Source organism: Protopterus annectens, chromosome 4.part0 (assembly GCF_019279795.1).
Source record: "Protopterus annectens isolate FY-2018-M chromosome 4.part0, PAN1.0, whole genome shotgun sequence".
NCBI classification, from domain to species: domain Eukaryota; kingdom Metazoa; phylum Chordata; order Ceratodontiformes; family Protopteridae; genus Protopterus; species Protopterus annectens.
In genome coordinates this window covers 1,845,018,089-1,845,039,194 of record NC_056733.1, presented here as the reverse complement: position 1 = coordinate 1,845,039,194, position 21,106 = coordinate 1,845,018,089, and the positions used below count along the sequence as shown (strand labels likewise).

General features: G+C 41.3%; 1 long non-coding RNA gene across 1 annotated transcript; it reads right to left on the bottom strand.

Annotated features, from left to right (window-relative positions):
- Positions 1–1,518: 1,518 nt before the first annotated feature.
- LOC122800201 lies at positions 1,519–16,957 on the bottom strand. Its single transcript, XR_006364553.1, has 3 exons — positions 16,947–16,957; positions 15,497–15,499; positions 1,519–1,659 (listed from the first exon to the last, which is right to left on the bottom strand). It is a non-coding gene; the product is annotated as an uncharacterized LOC122800201 (long non-coding RNA).
- Positions 16,958–21,106: the final 4,149 nt, after the last annotated feature.

The window sequence follows — 21,106 nt, the reverse complement described above, 5'->3', positions numbered from 1 at the left end:
TCGACAGGCCACACTGCTTTGTCACAGATGGTCTGCATCTTTCTCCTCTAGGCATTTGGATACTGGCAAAGATGCTTGCCTCTCCCATATTGCCTATTTTAGGCAATGTCAAAACAACAACATTTCCGATGTAACAAAATCCACTCAAGACAAACTAAAGGTTTTGCTTCTTAATGCCAGGAGTCTGAACGAGAAGATGCATTCCCTGGAAGCACTTCTCAACTTGGAAGATGCTGGTGTCTGTGTGGTCACTGAGACATGGCTCAAGACCACAGAGAGCAATCCAGCCATGCAAGGTAGAATGCTTTCCACACATTCAGACTTAAAATGAGTGTGAAAGAACCAAAAGTGGAGGTGTATCCATCTTCATTTAGAAAACGTATACCTCAGAATTGGTCAAACAGTACTGACAAATCCACAAGTCAAATTGCACAGGAGTCACTTGCTCTAGGGATCTTAACCTAGCCTGTGACATAAACAGAAGATGCTGGAGAGACAGATATATCTCTCAGAGGTTGATGCTCCCCTAGAATAAAATTACAATTGCAGTGAAGCAGAGCTCCTCACTGACCCTATTCAAGTGTAACCTAGACAAACAGATAGCAGACCACAAATTCACCTCAGGGGTGGCACCCTTGTCTCTCATAGACAGGGGGGTAGTCAGTGTTGATCATAGACTCACTGGGCAAATTATGTCAATCTACTCAAGGAAAGCTGGGGCTACTTGGGACAAACATGGCGAGGCTTGCAAGGGATCTAAAGCCACTAGCTTACTAACTTCCTGTGAACCTATAAGTATGCTTTTTCCATATCATGGTGCACTTTCTAGATGATGACATCGTCATTATATGATATAGGTAACATATCCTGTTATGAGAGTGGTATGCAAAGTGTGGACACTGGATTTTCTGTTTTGATTCTAATGTGCTGATATACTTTAAAAGACAGCTCGTCAGACTAGGTACAGTAAGCTGTCAAGAATGCATGCTGCAGACCTGAGACATGTGCACCTATTTCTCAATATGTTGTGTACACTACACACTTATAGTCTCACACACGCACACACACACACACACACACACACACACACACACACACACACACACACACACACACACACACACACACACACACACACACACACACACACACACACTTTGCGATCAGCATGAATGCAACTGTAAGATGTAAGTGTGTTCATATTTCAGATAAACTGATGTCCACATTAAGACATGTATAAGACAATCTGATTGTCTATTGTCAGTATAACGCTTTAGATGATGTAACAGTACAGTTGTGCTATTTGTTTTTGCAGTGTAGTTCACATTTGGGAACTATAACTGACATATCAGTTTCCAATTGCATGGGTGCAGGGCACACATGAGTCTGAGTCAATATGTGTTCAGTCATTAACAAGTCCCTTCCTTTTGGTTATGTATTTACATGAATTTTAATGGGGTGAAGACTAACTGGGCATTTAACATAGTAATACATGCCAGTCAGCCCTTTCATGTATTAGCTCTAGAATTACCACAGTTATCCAAGTAACGGTGGAGCGATCAAAGGAACCATAACTAATTTAATGAGCCATTCGCAGTTTCACTGTAGCATCCGTGTGCACTGAGACTTGCATGGCTTAATCTTTGAGACAAGCATATGCTACCCATAGTGCACTGCTGAACAACTGGTTTGCTAAATCGATGGCAAAGTGATTGCACATTCAAGTTTCTCATTTAATGAATACAGCTTGAACTTGAGAATTACTTATACATATATGCTAGGGTAGAATTAGCTGACAGATACTATGGTGTTCATACTGTAGTTTATATTGGAAATCTGTCATAACTTATATAACATTAACGACTGTTGCTATTACCTTCCCGATTTGCTGGGAGTTAAGTGATGAGCAAACTCATGTTTCTGCTTAAATGGGAAAATAGTAATATTTCTATTGCTTCACCTTCCTTTGCACAAACAAGTTAAGCACCAAGGAGTGATCAACAGCACTTTGGACACTATTGAGCATGAGAAATAGACTGGTTGCCTAACTTTACCTGTAGCAGCAGATATAAGAGCAATAAATTCATATTTTGAGTACAAATGGCACTGGGTTTGCATCCAGCTCAACTTAATTGCTTTACACATTCTGTCAGGATGGCATTACATAATTAAATGTGATAATTTCTACAAATGTGACAGGAAATGACTACATTGAAGTATCATATAAAAATAAACATCAGTCAATTGATTTATATTAATAGTATACATATGGATTTGCAGTTTAAATCATTCCGCAGTCTAAATAAATGTAAGAGTAAATGTTTCATAATGCTGCCTTTAATTTCATGTAACTGTGTGTTCCTTTAGCTCAGTGAGTTTAAGCATTATTGTGTGGAGGTGACTGTACTATGCTATAATATATGAAGAGCTATTCACTGTCACTCGGCGCAGGTGCACAATACCAAACTCTATGCAAACACAGAGGACAAAAAGTGAATGGCTTTATTAAGGTGCCTTTCTGCCATGTGTGGGGTGCATGATTCAATTTTTTTGACTGGATTAAAGCATGAAAAGTAGATAGGAAAGTGGTGAAATGGGGGGGGGGGATAGGAAAGTGGTGAAACGGGGGGGGGCAAGCAGTGGGTAGAGCTAAGAGGAAGCAATATAGGAATGTGCAGGAAGGAATTAGGAAAGAACCATAGCTATTCACTTCTTCAACAGTGTAATATGAACATGTATATAAAATTGGATGAATTTCAGCTATCACTACAACACAGATGGATGACAACAACTCAGTCATGTTGTACAGCCAATCGAACCAAATCAAGTGTGTCTAGAACACACATGTGCGAAGTGGAGAGGTATGTAAGGGACAAACATTTTTTTTTTGTGGGACAGATGCCCAGTTTTTTTATTTTATTTCAGTAAGAGAGGATTGTTGAGTAAGGGACATAACTATCAGGGTTAGGTAAGTAGGGTAGGTGAGGAAGCAGATGCAGACAGACAGAACAAACAAGACAGAGGCAGGGATGATGAGGGATACAAATGGTTGGGGGACACCATGAATGGTAATGAGGGGACAACAGGGACCCATGCCTATCAAGCATGGGGACAGTAAGAATGTAGTCCTCACCCACAGAACTGTCATCACTATCTCCTTTCTCAGCTTCTGGTTGTAGTGCTTGACGTTCTTGTTTTCTCCGCATTCCAATGAGCAACTTTTCCATACAGCTAAGGCATGTACCAGTGGTACATTCTACTACCTCACTTAACTTGCCTGGCATCTCCTGGCATGTGACAAAATCCCTGCCTCCACCAATACTGCAAGACGGTACCACTGCAGTAGCTGCCAGTTTTAAGCTACCTTATGTTGACAGCCCAAGTACTTCAGGGGCTGCAGAGGCAGTACTGCCTGGTTATGTCCCAGATGTGCTGGGCATCATTGTGGCAGCCATTGGAGGCATCACAAGCTGAGCCACTCTGGTTGGCCTAATTCCTTGTGCTGGAAATCATTTTGTCATTTATCGGAAAATGATGGCATCAGAACGGTGTGATCATACATATAAAAACAAATAAGAGGTATGGAGTAAGAAAAAACAGATAATTTGAACCATCATATTCATATACAATAAATTACTACCATACAAATATATTTTACATTAATGATATTTTTTAAAAATCCAAAACAGGTCTGAGAAATGTTCAAATTAATCCTTGCAATATGCATATATCCCACATATGCTTTTAAACATAATAGAGATTAAGATAACAACTTGGCATTTATGCCAATTATGCTGAAATTAATGTTTACATTTTTTTTAAGGTTTTAATTTGTATTTGTTAATTGTGCGATTTGAAGCTAAAATATCTGAATATACTTTTACAATTGTTGCCTACAATTACCTTGAGCTTCGGAATGAAGCATGCATGCCTGATTTTACAGTAAAGCTATACATGCTTAATTTGCTAGTAATGTATGTAAGACCAATACTTTTAATAAAGTAATTATTTTAATTCATGCTGCATGCATATCCTTTACTTCTCTTAGTCTTTCTAAGCATTCATCATGGGCCTCCCTGTTTGGTGAAATCTCGTGGGCAGTGGTAAAATAAAGAGGAGAAAAAAAAGAGAAGATCATTATGCGTACGAGTCTTGGCTCTCTCCAACTATGGATACAATTTAAAGTATCTTTATCTGTATACTTACCTATGGGATGTCAGCAGTCCTAAATTCATCCAGCCACTGGTTGAGTTGTTCCTGCTTGTACCTTTTCGGGTTGTTGTAATGGTGCCTGCATTGCTGTCCAGTTGCACTGGGATAGCCTTGGCTAGATTGTTCCAAGCCTCTGATTTATACTGAGACTCAGTATAGCTCCCCTGTAAAAGCCTACAGCTGTGGTGCTTTACAAGGCTGGACTCCTCTACACCCCATCTTTGAGCCCTACATTGGGCACCTTTCTTCCTAGCTCTTGCCATGTCTGCACAGGTCATCTCGCAACAATTAAAGTGTTTTCTGCCAATTTGTAATGTCACATTTTACCGCTAGCACTCAAACCTACACAACATGCCAACAATGTTTGATTGATGTTAAGCAGAGATCATCAATGCCAAGCAGAGAAGATGACACTTTATGAAATAGGAAGGGTAATATGACAGTTGGCATTAGTTTATGGCTTGTATGCTGTGCTGCTACACATGTTAGATGACTTAACTTTTCAGTCATGTATTGGGGCTTATGCATTTTATGACCTGACACATTTTTTTTTACATGGCTTTACACACTGACAAAAGTAATTTGTACAATATGGGATTCAAACCTATGTAAAATAGAGAATACATATTCTTTTATGCAGGTGTTTTTTTTTTCCTTGCCACAGAAGAAGTGTTTGCTATATGTGCTCATTAATTATATAAACACATTAAAGAGTGAGTGGTTAACCATGTATGTGTGTGACCTGACTAGGTCCTGTTTATGCATTCATGTGTATATGACTATAACTAAAATATGCAGTTCACCCCAGGGCAAAAAAGGCACTTTTAATTACAAAAACATAATTGTCAGGATACCCTTAGTCGCACATATAATTCATACAATTCCCACTGCTATACATAGTTATTGTTATATATAATTACCTTTGTATGTTATTTATTTTTAAAAATTGAAGGCAGGATTCACGAAACCTCCATGTAAGAGTTAATATGTCTTACATGGAGGCTGCAGTTAAATGGTGTGACGTCAGCATGCCATGCATATTCATGAGGGCATGCTGAATCACACCCTAGGCTAACACAGTCCATGTAGGAAAGTAGGGGGCGTGTCCGCACAGCGAGTTCTGCAAAGGGACATGCCCCCAGAAGAGTCACAGTCCTGACAGTAAACACCCACAAGTGAGTCCGTGGAAATGTCAAGAAACACAACATCACACATGCCCCCACAGACTATAAACCTAACTGTAATGTAAAACATAAAAATCAACAGTTTAATGTTTCTTTTATAATTTCAAAAATGTTTGCCCGTAATTGCGCTCGTTTGTGCGGGTGTGCCCTTCGCTCAGCCACAGTTAGCAGTCATTGAAAAAGCATATAAGATCTAAATATGCAAATTAAGCCAAGTAGCAATAGCGTAGCGGTAGAGACATTGGCCAAAGAGGAGGTAGTCACGGTTAGAGCCCCAGCAACATCATTTTCTATTTTTAGTGAAATAAGCATGAAACAATCCCCTGACATATATGTGTATATATATATATATATATATATATATATATATATATATATATATATATATATATATATATATAAAACTATAATTAAAGTAAAATGTAATGAAATGGGCCATGTATTTTTGAAGAAATCTGACACAATAAAAAAAAAAATTTATAAGTGCCCATAGCTGAACAGCACTCTAACAACCTGAGTATGACTGCCCGCAGGTGAGCAGTGGTTTAACAGGTGTAATATGAGTGCCCGGAGTTGAGCAGCGCTTTAACATGCTGAAACTGTGTGCCCATAGTTGAGCAACATTTCACACAGCGTAATATGAGTGCTCATAGCCAAATAACACATTAACCAGCGTAACCCGTTTGCGCGGAGCTGCGCAGCGTGCCAACCGGCTTACCGGCGGGCAACGTTGAGCAAGCTGTATCAAAGCTGCCTTTACACAGACACACCTCCTAGCCTATCTAGACAGTAGTAAAATAAAAAAAAGCAATGCCCAGGCTCGAACCCAGGATACTGTGCATCATAGTCAAAGTACTGAACCAATAAGCCATGACAGTTGTACTGAGAAATGCAGTATTTGCATATATATAGGAATGAATGGAAATAGAAGCATGACAAAGCAGGTTTTCTTAAGCTGATACATTTCCAAAATGGCCAATCACAGATAAGTGCGGGAAAAATGGCATATATAAGCCCCATAGGTGGGAATACACAGCATAACTGATTGTGGAACCTATTTGCAGTCAGGATGGCAGGTGTAGGAGAGGGCAGTCACTTCCGAGCACAGAGGTGGGGTGTTGAGGAGTCCAAATATATGGTTTGGCTCCTAGTCCACGATCATGAGGCTCAACTCATGCAGGACCAGGTTCTCTGGGGTGCGTACAAGGCAGAGGCGTGGAACGGGATGGCACATGATCTCACCAGTGCCACAGGCATACCAAGGACTGGTGAACAGGTCCGTCACCTCCATGCGGACCTGAAGAGACGAAAGCAGGACCAACTGAACCATTGGATCCAGGAGGCCCGTCAAATGCCCAATGCCCCACTACTGAGTAAGTATCCATGTAATTAAGTATGTAAGAAATTATCCTAGCTGATATTATGGAAATGTATGTTCCAGTATTACTTCATTTATATTACAGCTGCAGGTGTGCGTTCCGTGAATCGGCGAGCCTATGATGATAGGCTGGTGCGGTTGCGCCACCAGGCAGGTTAGTAATTATTTTGCTGCAATTGTTATAGAATATAAGTGAGACAGCTTGTAAAAGAGTTCAGTGTTGTGACATATTAATAAAGTTCAAATAACACTAGAAGAAAGATTCTGCTAGTACTGTATGATTAGATAAGTGATGCAGCCTGTAATCCAGAAATAAAAATTAAACAAGAAAAAACACTTCTGGATCACAAAGTATCCAAATCGAAGTTTCAACGACAAACAAAATAAATGAAGCAGCAAAACTGGATTGAAAATTTTCTTTACTGGATTCTGGTACCTCGGCCTTCGCCTTCACATGGAATAACAATGTTTTGCATAAACCAGTATAAATACACACCTCACTTAGTCAATCATATCAATTAAACAATTAATCAATTACATATATTATATTTTAAAGAAATACATACAAAATACAATAAATAATATTTTATAATAATAATTATACTTATAAATTCATACCATTGGGAAATAGAGTTCCATAATTAATAATAAATTTAGATTCCATATTCAATAAATTAGTTTGAAAATTTTTATTATTTTCCCCCATTCCCCAAGGTCTTGCCAAAATACTCAATTCAAAACCAGTTTGTTCTCCATTATGAAATTGGTGAAAATGGCTTGCAACTGGACTATCAAGTCTACTGTTCCTAATATCTCCCAGGTGTTCCAAAATTCTTAACTTGACCCTACGTTTCGTTTGTCCTATATACCATTTTCGTTCTTTACAACTGCACCCAATGATATATACTACCCCAAATGAATTACAATCAAAATGATCTAATGCATGGTATTTAACCCCATTAATTTTATGATCATCTAAATTAATAATTTTGTCACAAACCTTACATTTATTGCAAGCAAAAGAACCTGCATCCCTTACTCTATCCTTTTTGCCCTTGCTTCTAACCAATTCCTTCAGATTTTTACATCTTGTGTAAGAAAAAAATAATGTTTTTTGGAATTATATTTTTCAAAAAATCATCACTAGTTATTAATGGCCACATATTCAACACAATTTTCTTCAGAATAGAAGAGAAAGGAGAGAATTTATCTACAAAAAATATTTTGTCCGTCCCCATAGTATCCTTTTTCTTAGAATGAAAAAATTCATTCCCAATTCTCTTACTGTTCCTATCTGCAGCCCCCTGTTTATTCAAATTTAATATTCCTTCCACTTTGGTCCTATGTGAATAGACATTATTCCTAGAATAACCTCTATCCATTAATTTCTTACAAATGATGTCAAATTCCCTTTGAATATTAATAATTTCTGATGTATTCACGGCAATTCGTTTAAATTCAACTAAGGGCAATGACTCAAGTAAACAATTGCTATGCATACTGGTTGCATGCAAGAAATTATTTACTGCTGTTTTTTTATGAAAAGGTTTATGTTCTATCATCCCCTTCAAACCAATATAAAAATGCACATCCAAAAAAATCCATGTTTTTGACATTTACCTGATAAGTAAAGTCTAATCCACATGGATTTGATTTTAAACTTGTGATGAACTCATCGAAATCTCTGGGGTTGCCTCTGCATAAAAACAAGAGGTCATCGATAAATCTCTTATAAATCAAAACATTATTCTGAAAAAACTTTTTGGTGTAAATGAATAAATTTTCAAAATGCCCCATGAACAAGACAGCATATGATGGTGCAAAGCTAGCACCCATGGCCGTTCCCTCTTTTTGTAAAAAATATTTTTTGTTGAATTCAAAAACATTATGAGTAAGGCAAAATTCCACCAGTGAAATAATGAAGTGAGTTTTAGGTCCTTCTCCCATGAATGTGTGAATAGCTTCCAGGCCCCACTGTGTAGAAATAGATGTATACAATGAGACCACATCCACACTGGCCCAATAGTAATTTTCTTGCCAAATCTTTCCTTTGAAACTGTCACAAACCTCCTTTGTATTCTTTACATGTGATGGAATTCTCAACAAATATTCCTTTAATACAGAGTCCAAAAAGATGCCAACGTTTTGTAAAAAAGCCCCCCTTCCTGAAACTATTGAATATGGAATCTAAATTTATTATTAATTATGGAACTCTATTTCCCAATGGTATGAATTTAGAAGTATAATTATTATTATAAAATATTTATTGTATTTTGTATGTATTTCTTTAAAATATAATATATGTAATTGATTAATTGTTTAATTGATATGATTGACTAAGTGAGGTGTGTATTTATACTGGTTTATGCAAAACATTGTTATTCCATGTGAAGGCGAAGGCCGAGGTACCAGAATCCAGTAAAGAAAATTTTCAATCCAGTTTTGCTGCTTCATTTATTTTGTTTGTCGATAAAAAATTAAACAAGTCTGAAATAGAGATTTTCCACCTGTATTGTAATATCAGATAACTTGCTTCAGCCTGAAAATTACTGGTAAACAAGCTAAACACGATAGACATGTGTCAAATACATCCCCTTTTAAAATCTGCCATGTGAAACAAATAAGTCTGTTGGAAAGGATTGTTGTAACCAAGTAAGAAATGTTAATAACACCTAGAATTAAGTACTATCTTGAATTGTAAAAATAAAACAAGTGAGAGTATGAGAAAGAGGTATGAATCGACCAAGAAAGCTGTAATAAGTCTTGAATAAAGTTATACTGCAGTCAGTACATAATGCAATGAATGAAACAGCCACAACCAAAGAGTGAAATGGGTGTAATAAAGTACTGAACCTGGAATGTGTCTGTCCCACAAACTGGATATGTTGCTGTACCCTTGCAATATGGAGATAGTATGGTTGTATGAAATACTGAACATCCACAGTTGTGTAGAGCCATATAAATCAAATGTAGCAGGATGCTGTACCTGAACACAGCCAGATATGAACGTGTATGAATAAAAATGCAATGTATATTAATGTAGCAGTAACATTCCCATCGCTAACATTCCTAAGGTTACATATAGGAAACTGTACTAAGACCTGTAGGGTATATATATCTGCAGCTACTAGAAATGTATAGGTAGTTGAAGTTGTTAATGAAATATTTCTTCACCCTACCCTATTTTCACAAATAATGTCATTCCACTCCAAACTGGGTATGTGTATTCACAATTAATTCCCATAGACATTTGTCCTGTTTGTTCATACATATTTGCATGTACGTTGATGCATGTGCCCTGTACACATATCCAGACCTGATGGCCTGTTGCCATCAATCAACCCTGCATGCTGTTGGATTGTGTACTGTTGTTCAAAATATGCATGTGTTATGCTTGCTGTTCAATGTTTGGAATTCATGGGTGTTTGGTTAATGGGAATACTGATGCATGCTGTTACAACTAATTTTGAATGGTATTGTTTGTTACTAACCCAAAATGTCATAAAATATTGCTAAACATAGGACAACAGGGAAGGCGGGTTCCAGAGGACCCACCTCTCCCACCTCAGCTGACGAGTGCACCTGGCACTAGTGCCCAGGCCGTAACCTCCTCCGGTTAGCCCTGTGCCACCTTCGGGTGGAAGCGCTGCAGGGGATGGGGCTCGTCCTCCCTCTGCAAGCGTGGCTGGAGGAGAACGTCCACTCACCCTCCAAAGTGTCCGGTTTGTGGTGCGTAGCGAGATCAGGCATTCTGTGCTTGAACCCCTACGCCAGCTTGAGGCACGGGTGGCACAACTCGTGGGTGTGCCTGCCCGTCCTACACAGCCCCAAGAACAGCCCCGTTCTGGGCAGTGAAGGCGCAGTGGCAACTGCTCATGGGTGGGGATCTCAGTTCCACTGTTGCCATCTGTGGGCTCATGGGCTCGCGATATCCAAACATCCGTCCCCGTCAATTGTGTTCACCCCCCACATGTGTCATACTCCGCCCCTGTCTGCGTCTTGTTTTACTTGTCTGTTAACCTCCCCAACCTACCTCCCCAAATATACCTACTTCCTGTACCTCACATTCCACTCTCACCTGAAAAAAAATAAAAAAAGGGCACTCTGTTCCCACAAAAAAATTATGCCCCATACATAGCTGCCCATTTTGCAGACATGTCTGCTGGACATGTCAACTGGTAATTACAATTGGCTGTACAACATATTTTGTTGTCCTCACCCCTCTCTCAGGTGTGGAAGGTTTCAAATTTCACCCCAAATTACACACATATGCACAGCTGTTGCTGATAAAGAAATGGGCAGCTATGGGCCTTTCCTACATCCTTCCTGCAAATCCCAAGCTTGTTTTCCTACTGTCCTACCCTCTTTGTGCCCCCTTTTTCACCACTTTCCTATCTCTCCATTTTCTTTTCTTTCAAAGAAATTAGCGTGGGTGTGCGCGAGAGTAAGCAGTTTTAAGCAGTAGTCAGCGGGTGTGCGCTTGTGTGCGCTTAGCTAAGCATGTGTGCGCGAAGCTAAGTGACAGTGCGCATGTGTGAGCAACGCACTAAACAGCGCTAACCCGCTTACAACTGCTTAAAAGTGCCTTAGTCACTCTGAATGACAAGGCCTGTAGTCTGCTCAGCAGCAAAATAAATTGTCTCTGTCAGTCTCGAACCCAGGACCTTGGAAACACTAGTCTATATGACTTACCACTAAGCCATGAATTATATACAAGAACTTTGTGCTGAAAGCAATATATCATGGAATAGTAGGACTGAATGTAAAGGGAATATAGGAAGGCTATTACACAAAGCTTTTCTTGTATCTTTACTGGCAATTCTTGTGGAATTGCATTACATTAGTGTGATAAGAGAAACAGCCATGCTAGTAGGTAATAATGTGACAGTAGCACCTTGCAAACCACACACACTATCAGAGCAGGATAAACACCACCATATTTGAATAGGTAAGAGGCCACACCTCGCAACTGTGACTGATTTACAGGGATGTTCCTGATTTGCAAACAAATGTTAACTGTGCCCCACTGATTCCCTGTGAAATGTACTAACAGTAGGCAGAAAGGTGTGGAATCCCACGTAATGGTAACTCTCAATTAGTTAAAGTACACACTACTTGCATGTCAGAAATGGTGTAGTAATACATATGCTCAAAATACCCCACAGTCACAACTGCAGAATATCTGAAATATATCACGGGTGTATCCCACTGATATGTACCATTCCCTGAGGCTGCTAAAATATACACCTGAGAGTATCTGAGGCTTGCAAGTGTCAGAAACTCACAGGCATATCATTCTGTCTGCTGTCACACACTCTGTGAATAGCTGTACAATTGCTTCCACAAGCACACCCTCATGTAGGAGTACAACCCAGAAATATCAAAGGATGTAGCCATCTAATAAAATAAGGACAGTATAGCAGTTTACAAGCACTGCATGTGCCTGATATTCATAACTGTTAGTCCAAAGTACAAGGCCCCACTACTGCTCAGCAGAAAAATAAGATACCCTTCTAGGTGTCAAACCCCACACCTTGGCCTTACCAGACTGCATGCAGTACCACCAAACCACACCAAACATATAAGGAATTGCTGCTGAAAGAAATATATCATGCATTACAAGGAGTGAATGTAAATGGAAAATAGGAAAGCCATAGCAACACATTCCAGTAAAGACACTTAGCAGGCCTTCAAGGAGTGAATGTAAAGGCTAAATAGTGAAGCCATAGCAACAAATTGCAAGAGCTACTGTTGTATACCAGTTAATTCACAAGTCCCACAGGAAAGCACATACTCCCATGTAAACAGTATTAGTATATTATTAGGTGTCAGTTAACATACACACTGAGAAAAATGAACTGGAAGAAGCAACAGGTTTCAGTACAACATGCATTTCAGTGCCTACAACACAGACTTAGATATGAGAGACATACCAACCTTTACACTCACAGAACAGTGTCCACAGCAAACCAGCATGGTCCCCTTGAAAAACTGAAAGGGCTACAACTACCTAACCTAACATTGTATAGCACTGTCCTGAAATCACAGTGAGAACTGCAATTACCACACAGCAGGCTGCATGCAATTAGTAAATGCTGGCAAACAATTGGTGCAGAGGCCATCACATGCACATGTGCAGATACCTACAAAAGCAGCCTGTACTCCCAGTCCACACATGCAATAATATCATTGCAGCAACTGGAGGGAGAGAGAGAGACAGAGACAGAGATAGAGAGACAGAGACAGACAGACAGACAGACAGAGAGACAGACAGAGAGAGAGAGACCCAAAAAAAATAATAAAAAGAAAAAAACATCAAGACAGCAGCAGCAAGCCAGCAGCAAGTCAGCCAGCAGCAAGGCAGCCAGCAGCAAGCCAGCCAGCAGCAAGGCAGCCAGCAACAAGCCAGCCAGCCAGCAGCAAGCCAGCCAGCCAGCAGCAAGCCATCCAAAACAGCAGTCAGAAACAAAGGTAATGTAAACTACATAATCTAATAATCTACATACTGTGAACCCTCCATATGTGTTAGCAGTCTGTATCTATATTTATATGAAGATGTGCATAGGGCAAGGGACATACTGCAACTGTTAGTGAAGGCTGGACATACATATGTAGTTGAAGGTTGCTAACAGTATGCTGCCGTAGGCCCAGGGCCAATAGCATACTACCTACCTATGACACAATGCACACACACATGTACTCATTGCAATACCAACTATGTGAGGTTCAATGAGTGTGCCACTGACTGTGTGACAGGGTGTCTACATAGAGCTGTAGTAATATTATCATGTGTTAACAGTACAGTGTAATGATATCATTGTGGGTATATCCCAGCATGCCTGATGCATTAACAGTATGATTGTCATTGTATTTTGTTATACACCACTATTAATTACAAAAGTGTAATGTCTGCACATCTTTGCATTCTGGTGGTAAGGCTGAAAACCCAAACCCACCTACATAGGTAGCACAGGGGATAAGAAAATGAAAGTAATGATACTCAATGCCGGACATGTAAGCCGCAAGATGCATGCAGTCCAAACTCTACTCAGCATGGAGAATGTTGATATCTGTGCAGTAATAGAAAACAGGTTCAAGGCTCCCAAGAGCACCCTAGCACTACCAGGTTACACCTCATACCATGCTTGACAGCCCTTAAACACGGAACTAACTATGAAAGGGGGGTGAGTCTCAATAAATGTCAAGGATACCCACACCCCCAGGTTGTTGCCTCAGCATGAAGCATCACAGACTATCCACGTGCAACTAACAGTGGGTTAAACTGACTTCCAGTTCATAGCCTGCTACAGACCACCCTCCTAAACACAGGTAACCCACTTGGCCTACTTAACAACACATGAATATATGAAGGTGTCTCCAAACAACATTATATTGGGCAGCTGCATCTACCCACACATAGACTGGGAGCATTACTGTAGCTCCAACACCCTAGGCGAAAGGTTCCTAGAATCCATACACTCAAATGCTATGGAACAACTTGTTACCACTCCCACAAGAGGGGAAAACATACTGCACCTGATCATCACCAATATGTGGACTCTATGCTCCAGACCAGAAGTGTATCCCTCACTGGTAAGATGACACCATAGAGTAATCTCACTATATTCACATACCAACCCCAGCCCCTGCACAGAAAACCGCAGTGAAAAAGTTGTGTAATGCAAATTCCGTGCATTCACATGAGGCAGGCTTCACACATAGGAACTATTTAAGGTCACAGGTACATATATCTATGTGGCACACACATACCTCATGTGTGCATTGAAATTACTGCTATAATATATGTCATACAATAATAAAAGCAGCACCCACCACACATTGACAAACTGTGTGACAAAAACACACATGGCATTTGTAGGATTCAAACCACTACCTAACTATGTTATGACATTTGAGAGAGACGCATTTGCGGAGCACGCTATTCACATTACTGGGAGGTTTCCCTTCTCCTGCTATACTTATAGGGTGCTGACATCATCAGTCTTTTGAAAGAGGAATGTACATCATGTAGTGTGTTCTTCCAGTTGCCAAAAGGGCCATTTCTTTCCAAGAAAATTGCACACACCCTAACCCCCCCCCCAAACACACACACACTGAGCATTTGCAGGATTCAAACCCCTACCTAACTATGTTATGATACTTGAGAGAGACGCATTAGCAGAGCGCGCTGTTCAAATTACTGGGTGTCTTTTCTTCTCCTGCAGTATTTATAGGGTGCTGACATCATTATTTAGAAAGAGGTATGTACATCTATTACTATCCGTCAGTATGGGGGATAGCATATATATGCATTAACAGATGCCTACTTCAGGGTCACATATGCACATCAGCACTGCCAGGTTATGTTTTATACCATGCTTCGTGACCACAAGACTTGTAACACACAACACAACCAGTTCAGACCTCCCCTCCCATATCCAGGAACCACACTTGGCTTCCCTGGGAACAGTGTAGGATATGAAGGTGTTCACATACACCATTACAGTGGTTAACTTCAAGTACAGGAATATTGATTGGGGGAACTACTCAGGCCTCAACAACATCACCCTACAGCCAAAACAATTTGTGAATCCATGTGCTATGGCAGGATCAATCACCACAGCCACAAGGGGGAACACATATTGGATCTGACCATCAGCAACATGGGGACTCTATGTTCCACACCAGAGGTAGACCACCATTGTTAATATCTGACCATAACCAACTTTCCCTGGACATCCATATCCCATCCCCACCCCCAGGCAAGGAAATCACTGCAAACAAAGTATTTATCAAAAGCAGAGCACTTGTGAAGATTGGGGTGGAATACTTCAAAGGACCCATGCTGGAGGATTATACAGGCCAATCTGCAGAATCCTTGACAAATGCATTCTATGAGCATCCGGAAGGTTTGCATTGATCATGCTATCCCAAATAAAACCAAGACTCCTCCACAACAGGAGACCTGTCTGGTTTACACCAGCCATATATAAGCTGTACAATAGAAGGAGGGAGCTAATACATTACAGAGGAATATCCCACAGAGTGAGGACATCTCTGAACAGTATTGGCAAGACACTTCAATCCCTCAAAATCATCACTTGCAAGTGTTGACAGTGAAATTGTCCAGACACTGCAAATAAGGCTCCCCTCAGTCTGGAATTGAATCCCAATTAATGTTATAACTCCTCGCCAACCCTCTTCCAGCAAACTGCAGCCACATGGATGTGACATTGCAAATTCAACCCCTGGGATCTCCACTGTGTCCCTGCTTGATGGAGGCACAGCACACTAGCCTTAAACGGTGCCTTCTGTGACCTACTTTACAGAGGCACAGTAGCCTATTGTACTGGGGAGGCAGACGCCAAATACACTCTGGCTAAACTTATGTATTCCCTAGGGTAAACAGCCTAGTATTGACCTCTGCACCCATATGTGTAAGTTTCAGATGCACAATATTTGTTGCTGATAAACTGTTTGCAGGTCTTTATTGCCATAGCTTTCCCTGTTTCTATGAACAACTTGTGTATCTGTGAAAGATGTTTGAATATGAGAGGGATCCACTATATTACTTATGTCTCTGTTGTCATTTAACTGTGTGCACTGGGCAGATTGCTGTATTGTGGGAGTTTCCTGGCTTAACACATACAAATGCCAGATATGTGTGGCCAACTGCTATACTGAGACATGGCCTAAGTGTGTGAGCATGCCCAGTTCAGGCTTTCCATGGCTTGTTGCCTGACATATGTCTCATTTATCAAAGTGTGTGAGCATGCCCAGTGTGAGCTTTCCATATGTTGAGATCTGAGGTCCACCACATTTGTGGTTGTGTGTGAACTTCAACAATATTTCACATTTATAGTTGTGTGTTGGAAGTCATGTTGTGTTCTTACTGCCCAACTGCTTTGTGTCTGAACCCAACAGGGATTATGCTGTGCCTGCAGGGTTTCCATGGGATAGTTTGCATACAGTTGTCAACATTCTTTCATACTGACCAAACACTGTAATATCGTATAGTGTACTGGTTCAGTACTTTCACTGTGGTGGACAGTATCCTGGGTTTCAGTCCTATCACTGCTTTAAATATTCATACTGAGCACACCAGACTGGTTAAGGGCCAGTTGTGCAAATATGACCATGTTGCATTTTGTTCAGCTATGGACTACTTAAACCAGGCTTGTCCAACATTACTGGTGTATTCCACAACTAGGGTGGACATTGACAAACACTAGCTATGTGCCCAAGGCCATTTCTAATGCTAGTCAGATAGTGTGTTTGTCCTTTAACACACATTTTAACTGGAGTTTGCCATGACATTTTTCAAGGTTAGTATACTGTGCCTCTGTCTACCCATGACATAAAAGTGATACCCAGGGTAAACCTACCATCTCCCATCCACTCATCAAGATTCCTCTTGAAGAGTCAATGAGGGACTCTCTGGCTAACCTGGACTGGGAGTTTACTCAAGAGTGGAAGGAGCTTCTGGGTTATGGATCAATCACTACAGCATGTCCTATTTATGTCAGTGCTGAGGTTCAGGTCTCTCATGTGCATAGCTCACTGGCATTCAGATTTTGCAAGTTGCAGCATGTGCATTGATTCCAGCTTGGACATGGCTTTATACATCAGGCACAGATCGCCTCTGGGCAGGCAGTATGACACTGTGTGGAGCCGCAGTTTGTTTAATCAGGCAACACATGGCATCTGTTAGAGCCCTTTGATCCTCCTGGTGAGGTACTTTTGGGGTCTTTCCAGTTGCTGGAGGTATCTGCTAAGGTACATCCCACAAGGGCCATTGTACTCAGTTGTGAAGCTGATGAAGGATGACTGAAGAGGCACGATGACCTCCCCTGATCTACATGTGAATACCTTCATGATTAGGTGGGTATATGATATGTTTCTCTAACCACTACGGCCACATGGTTGTCAAATGCAAGATTTCTATCGACTTGTGTCCCCAGGTATATTATTACTTCTAAAGTACTTAATGGGTTAACAGCTATGTGGTAATTGGTGGACACTTACTGTTTTTCCAAAGGGGATGACTATACACTTTTCTGCATTTAGCTTGATGACATGGCTTTGGCACCTGTTGTCTGTTTCTATGAGGCCGTTTTGTAGGATGCTTGTGTCAGCTGGAGGGTCAGATATGGTGCCCAGTTTGTAGTCATCTGCAAACTTGTTCAGACACAGTCCTTCCATGTTGGCCTGTACCTCTGGGAAATATATACCAAACAAGGGAGGTCCCAGGACCGAGCCTTGTGGGATGCCAGTTGTAGCTGGTTTGTAGTCTGACATGGCTGCAGCATTTCTGACCATGTCAGTTCTGTCCTTCAGCTGGATTGCAACCCATCTACTTGAATAGGGGTTTATATTTAAACTGGTGAGCTTATCTATAATGAACAAGTGGGGTATTGTATGGAAGGCTTTTGCAAGCTCCAGATAGGCTGTGTGGACCACATTCCCCTCATCAATGGCCTTGGTGACTGTTTCAAATGAGTCAAACATGTTTAAGTGGCAGGATCTGCCCTTAAGAAAGCCACACTGGGTAGGGTCCAGTGTCTGTAGGTCCACAATATATTTATTTCTGAGGTCCATGATGATCCTTTCCATAGCTTTGCAGACCAAGCTAGTCAGGATTGTGGGGTGATAGTTTGCAGTATCCATTCAGGCACCACCTTTGTGGAGAGGGACCACTGTTGCTGTACACTGCTCTTTGGGTACATATCCTGTGGTAAGGCTGCGACTGAGCAGTAGTTTTATTTGGTGTTCCATTCTTCTTGGAGATGATGTTGGATGCAACCTAGGACACCATCTGGTACCATTGATGCTGTGTGTTTTGCTTTGGAGACGCTGGCTGTTACCTCAGCATCTGCAATGTCAGGGGGCCAGCACTCTGCTGGGATAGATATTTGGCATTTTGGTGGGGGGGGCGGATTTTGCACTGAACCTGTCAGGTTGGATGTTGGTAATGTGTGTGGGTTTGGTGTATTGTTTGTAATTTTGGAGTAATTCTGAGCATATCTGTGAATTTCCACCAAGGTTCCTACCATCAGTTAAGAAAGCCTTGTGATTATCCTTAGTGTCCTGTACAATTTGTATCTTTGTAGGTTCACAGGTTCATACTAGGCTATCTGCCCTAGGGCATTTATAAGCCTAGCCAGACTGTGTGTGGCTTTCGCCACCCCTTGGAATGTGAATATTATGCCCATTTAGGGTTTAGTTTACTGTGCCTCTGTCTAGTAGTGACACAGAGATGACCCCCGGTGTAAACCTACGATCTCCCATCCACTCATCAAGATTTCTCTTGAAGAGAGTCAGTGAGGGTTTCTGCCTAACATGGTCTGGGATTCTGTTCCAGAGTGTAGGGAGCCTCTAGGTTATGAATCTGTCCCTCCAGCAGATCCTATTTATTTCTGTGTTGAGGTTCAAATCTCTCACTCTCATGGCTCTGATGGATTTTGATTTTCTGAGGTGGAGCATGTCCATTAATTCCAGATTTGACATGGCGTTGTATGTCAGGCATAGATTGCCTCTGAGTAGGCGGTATGTGACTGAATAGAGCTGGAGTTTCTTCAGCCGGGCAGCATATGACAAATGTTTGAGACCCTTTATCCTCTTCGTGAGGTACTTCTGGGTCTTTCTAACTGCTGCAGGTGTCGGGTAAGGTACATCCCAAATGGGGCATTGTACTCAATTATGGGCCTGATAAGAGAAGAGTATAGGGGCACAATGACCTCTCTTGATCTAGATGTGAATGCTTTCATGATAAGGTGGCCAATATAGAAGGTCTTCCTAGCCACCTTGGCAATGTGAGTGTCAAATGAGAGGTTACTGTCAACTTGTGTCCCTAGGTCCCTGATTACTTCTTCCGTACTTAATGGATTACCACCTATGTGGTAATTTGTGGGTACCTTGTTTTTCCCAAAGGGTATGACTATACATTTTTTGCCGTTCAGTTTAAGGCCATGCCTCTGGCACCAGTTATCCATTTCTATGAGGCCTTTCTGAAGAATGCTTGTGTCTGCTGGAGTATCAATTATGGTGCCTTTCCAGCCACAATCCTCCTATGTTTGCTTGCATCACAGAAAAATAAATGCTGAACAAGAGATGTCCCAGGACCGAGCCCTGTGGGACACCACTTGTGACCAGTTTCGAGTCAGACATGACTCCGGCAATTCTGACTCTGTGGGTTCTGTCTTTGAGCCAGTTAGCCACCCATCTTGTGACATAGGGGTTTATGTTTAAGCTGGATAGCTTATCTATGATGCCTGAGTGGGGTATTGTGTTAAATGCCTTTGCGAGGTCCAGATAGGCCATGTGGACTACCTTCCCTTCATCTATGGCCTTGGTGACAGTTTCAAAGAAGTCGACCTGGTTCAAGAGGCAGGATCTGCCCTTGACAAAGCCAAACGGAGTAGGATGCAATGTCTGTAGGTCCCCAAAGTCTTTGTGTATGAGTTCCATGATGATCCTCTCCATGGCTTTGCAGATATGGCTAGTCAGGCTTATGGGGCGATAGTTACCGGGGTCTGTTGAGGCACCACCTTTGTGGAGTGGGACCACTGTTGCCATACGCCATTCTTTGGGTACATATCCCGTAGTGAGGCTAAGATTGTACAGCATTTTTACATGTGGGTTTAGTTCTTCTTGGAGTTTGTGTAGTACGCAACCCGGGACACCGTCTGGTTCCATTGAGGCAGTGTTTTTTGCCTTGGAAAGGGCGGTCTTCACCTGGGCATCTGAGATGCTTGGGAGGCTGCACTCTTCTGGGATAGATATTTGCTCTTTAGGGGGGAAGGGGGGAGAAGTTTGCAGTGAACCTGTCTGCCAGGATGTTGGCAATGTCTGTGGGTTCAGTGAATTTTTTGTCATTTAGAATCAACTCTGAACATACCTGGGAGTTGCATCCCAGGTTCCTAACATAGCTAAAGAAGGCCTTGTGATTGTCTTTTGTGTCCTGTGCAATTTTTCTTTCGAAGCTGGCCTTGGAGGATTTTATGAGGGATCATAATATTTTGCTAGTACTGATCAGAGATGCCTTCCCTTTTAGGGATTTTGCTGTATCATGTAGTAGCTTCCTCCTTCTGTTGTACAACTTATTTATGGCTGGGGTCCACCAGACTGGGCACCTGCCTTTGGATGCTTGGGTATTGGTTTTGTTTGGGATAGCATGGTCCATGCACTCCTGGAGGTGTCCATAGAATGCATTTATATAGGATTCCGTGGTTTGTGCCGTAGTTTCCACCAATCCTGGGGCCTTGAAGGTTTCCACTTCGGATTTGAGAAGTGGGAAGTTCGCTTTTGAGAAGTTCTTTACTGTGGTTTTCTG